Here is a 4,387-nt window from a genome sequence, read left to right as displayed (position 1 = left end):
TTCAGTGTAAATCAGTTACATTTTTATAATAACATCCATTATTCCTTGTCATGTTATCTCTTAAATCAATTTTATTATTTATACTTCTGAATTTTACACACGTCTGCAAACCCACATAGAGGAAGGAAGACACGAACGATTTATATTCTGTATTAAATTGTCTTCGAAATCTGAACATTTTTACAATAGAAAAAAAAGTGTTATCTATAGAAATGTATTTTAAATTTATAATTTTTCATCAGTATAATAAGATTGATTGCAAGAATAATTTAAAAGGACATAATTTAAATAAATGTGGTTCCTGAAGTAAATTATCTTAATAATGATGTTGAAAGTGAAGCAGAACCTGAGATATTATCAGCACCAGAAGAGGGAGTGAACCATTGAAAAAAACAAAGAAGGTTGCTGGAAAGAAAATCAGTGATCATGAGGAAACGGAACAGGAGCAAACAGAGGAGCTAATTGCGATTGAGTAACAGGTCAAAATCAAATGAACGGAATATAATTTATGCATTTTTTTTTTGCTAATAATATAATAAATCACCATCAAATTTACATGAATAAAATCTGGCTAAATGAGCACAAGCTCACATGTACGCCACCCCTTAAAAAAAATAACTCTATCTATGTATGTATCTACTCTAAATAAATATTCTTAAACTTCAACATGAATAAAATGTAAATAAAATTAATAGGATCAAAAATTATTTCTTTGCTTATATAATATATGTATTGATGTATATAAAATTATTTTTTAATATAAACATAAAATATTTGGAGGAAATTTGAATGAAAACTAGATAATTAAAACAAGAAGTAGTTTCGTCAATTTTAAGTTTAGAGATCATCTCTGAAGCTAGTACAAACAGACGCTTAATGCCGTATTTGCATTTTAATGATACAAAGTACAAGAGTCGACAAACAAATGCTTTTCCTGACAAAATACGTAACATTCATCTTTCTGTATTATCAAATTTGTAAACGTGAATGCGCCAAAAACAATTTCCGCGTGATTCACATAGACAAGGCACGATGAAAAGACTGAAATTTTCCCGTGTTACATAAAATAGCGTACGAAAAAATAAAAGTAGAACAGAGCAGAGACGCGATAATGCAATGTAAATGTAAAATTGAAGTAGTGTTGTCTGCATCTGCAGATGTTTCCTCCTGTTCACAGTTGAGAGCCAAATGAACTGTTTCCTGGAATCTTTATTCATGCTGCAGTGTAAATTTAATACGGAAAGCACTAGCCCCGTCGACAGCGAGGGGCGAAATTGGAAATTTATATAAGTGGTGTATATTGTGTGCTTCTTGCGACTACGGTAGCTTTTGATAAGAGGACGTGTTTTTGATAAGCTCGGTTGGGCACCAAAATTAAATTTTGCAATGCGCATGCAGGTGTTTCTACGGCTCCCAGATAAACTTGTTTTATGTTCACGCTATATCACAATAATGTTTAATCGTAAAAATTATATAATTTATAACCGGCAATAAAAAGGGCTTAAGTTATCCATGAATATATTTCGATATATGCATATGCATGTTTTCAACCGGGATATTCTAATAACAGCGGATACCCTCACCCTTTAAACCACTTCATAATCATCAGTTCCTTGTGAAAAATTATGCTTAATTATAATAGAGTTTCATTTAATTTTTCACCACCGTCTCCAAATTATTGCGTTCTTGCTGGTTTTTATCGATCTACCATAATCTAGATTTAAAGAACATATGGATATAGAAAAGCCAAAAATTAAATTATGATTTTTTATATTTTTAACCCTAATTAGTTTTCATTTTAATTGGTTCAATACAACATCAAGTATATAAAGTTAATATGTAATTTATTTTTGGAAATATATGCAAATATTCGCAATTATAATTTAGAGTTACTTTTATATAATTATGACATTATTACAGTTACATTTTTAACTAAATATTTGTTGTAATATCATCATAGTAATACTTTGAAAATAGTTCCTTCACATTTTGTAACATATAATAATGATTAAAATAAAGCAAATTACAACTTGAAATATTTAAGTAGATAAAAAAAGCAATCATATTAAAGCATAGTACGATTATGCTAATATCCAGCACTGTTTGAAACTGGACTAATCGAGTACTTTAATATTTTCAAACCCTACTATAATGAATTCTCACTGATATTGAGAATCATATATTGTTGTTGAGAGGAAACCATATTTAGAAGCTATGCAAAAGATATAAGAGTGCATATTCAAAAACGTATTAAGTAAAGTAAACAAAGTCTGAGAGAAAAACGCAGCAGAGACATATTGTTATTATTGACGATGAAAAAAACTTCAACAAAAGTGCACGAGTATAAAGTACAAAGAGTCAGACCACGTCGAAGACTAAATTGAACGAATCGATACCATTTAGAGTTATCACATGTTAAAATACGAGAAATTTAATATTGCATTACTTTTAATCTATTTACAAAATAACTATTCAATTAATCTTTAGTTTAAAAATGTGTAAAAAAAAATTGTTTATAATAAATTTAAAAAAAACTTATTACTATGACATATAACAAGAGTAGACAGCATGCGGCTCTTCGTCGAGTTAAATGCGGCTCCCATTGTAAATTTAAATCTGTGTATTTAATACTATGTAACTATGACGTTTTAATACAGAATATTTACTGATTCTCTGAGATTATTTTCATTAATATTAACAAATACATTGAATACTAATTAAATTTTGCTAAAAATTAAAAGTTAACCTACTAAGTATAAGAAAATAAACAAAAAAATACGGGAAAACAGAAAATGGGATTTTAGTTAAAACGTTTCCTTTCAATAATGAAAAATAAATGCCAAGTGTCCCAGCCTAAGAGAAGTTTATTTGAAAAACCTAAATTGCTGGAAAGATTAAAAACGAGAAAGGCAAAGAGAGAAATGAAAAAGTAAAAAAAATCACTGATTTTCCACAGAGTTGTCTAAAAATCTAAAAACTCTGTTTGTGTTTCCTATGACTCTTTTTCCAGCGGTTTCCGTCAGTTTGAAGTAAAATGGTGCGAATGAGTGTTTGCGATTGGATCGCTTCTTTCTATACACCCTTTCGACCATATCCGTCGTCCCTTCTGTTTTTTTGTCGCTTTTCTCGATGCTCCCGTTCCGCTTTTCAATCCCCCCGGTCGGTTGTTTTTCCTCGAACTTTTATTCTCGCGCAAATTATTTGATTGTGAATGGATTCCCTAATTCGATTAAATCGCTAAAGAGGGATTCCATTTAAACCGAACACAACGCAATTATTTTCAATCCGGGAAATCCAGAATAAAATCAAACAAAAATCGAAAACACGAAGCTACTCAATTACTGTACCGTATCAGAGAAGAAATCGCAACACAGGACTTTAATATCATTTAAAGAGATTCGAATTTACGAAATGGATATTTTGACAGATATTTCAATTTAAGATTGTAGATATTGTCTTTCAACTTTTCATAAAATATTTTTCATTAGATTTTTATGTGATTATAATTATATAATTTGTACCACATATTCATTCCATATATCTCTAAATTAACAATTACTTATCTCTATAACAATTATCTCAAAACGGATATCTCTAGATAATCGAGACATAACAAGCTCTTATATTCAAAGATATATGGATTAATATGATAGTTGAAGGCTATTATCCCGGTACTTATCGTATGCAAAACGATCATTTTACCATCTGAGCTACGAGATCGCAATCAACATACCTTCTGATAATTTTCGGTCTTGAACCTTGATGAAGATAATGATATTACAACTGTTTCCGCCCGGGATTGAACTGGGCACATCCTGCATGTAAAGTGGATGTGATAATAACTAAACCACGCAAACTGATATCTCAAGATAACTGTAAGATAACATGCTCATATATTTTGCGTTATAAAGATTAATATGGTGGTTGGAAGCGCAGGGCATTGATCCCGGTACCTATCGCATGCAAAGCGATCGCTCTACCATCTGAGCTACGCCCCCCCCAATCTACATATCTTTATATAATTTTCCGTTTTGAGATATATACTTCATGAAGATAATGATATTAAAACTGTTTCCGCCCGGGATTGAACCGGGGACCTTCCGCGTGTTAGGCGGATGTGATAACCACTACACCACGGAAACTGAAATCTTCATATATCTGTAAGATAACAAGCTCATACATTCAAAGATATATGGATTAATATAATACTTGAAGGCTTCGGGTATTTATCATCAGATATATTTCCGTTTTGAGATATATACTTCATGAAGATAATGATATTAAAACTGTTTCCGCCCGGGATTGAACCGGGGACCTTCCGCGTGTTAGGCGGATGTGATAACCACTACACCACGGAAACTGAATCTCCAATATCTGTAAGATAACA

General features: G+C 31.1%; 3 non-coding genes across 3 annotated transcripts; all 3 read right to left on the bottom strand.

Moving 5' to 3' along the window:
* Positions 1–3,925: 3,925 nt before the first annotated feature.
* Positions 3,926–3,998, bottom strand: Trnaa-ugc. Its single transcript has one exon. It is a non-coding gene; the product is annotated as a tRNA-Ala (tRNA).
* Positions 3,999–4,069: 71 nt separating this feature from the next.
* On the bottom strand, positions 4,070–4,142 carry Trnav-aac. The gene has a single exon. It is a non-coding gene; the product is annotated as a tRNA-Val (tRNA).
* Positions 4,143–4,287: 145 nt separating this feature from the next.
* On the bottom strand, positions 4,288–4,360 carry Trnav-aac. Its single transcript has one exon. It is a non-coding gene; the product is annotated as a tRNA-Val (tRNA).
* Positions 4,361–4,387: the final 27 nt, after the last annotated feature.

The sequence above is a fragment of the Nicrophorus vespilloides genome, unplaced genomic scaffold (assembly GCF_001412225.1).
Source record: "Nicrophorus vespilloides isolate i.1.1-1 unplaced genomic scaffold, Nicve_v1.0, whole genome shotgun sequence".
Classification (NCBI taxonomy): Eukaryota; Metazoa; Arthropoda; class Insecta; order Coleoptera; family Silphidae; genus Nicrophorus; species Nicrophorus vespilloides.
This window is presented reverse-complemented; position numbering and strand designations above follow the sequence as displayed.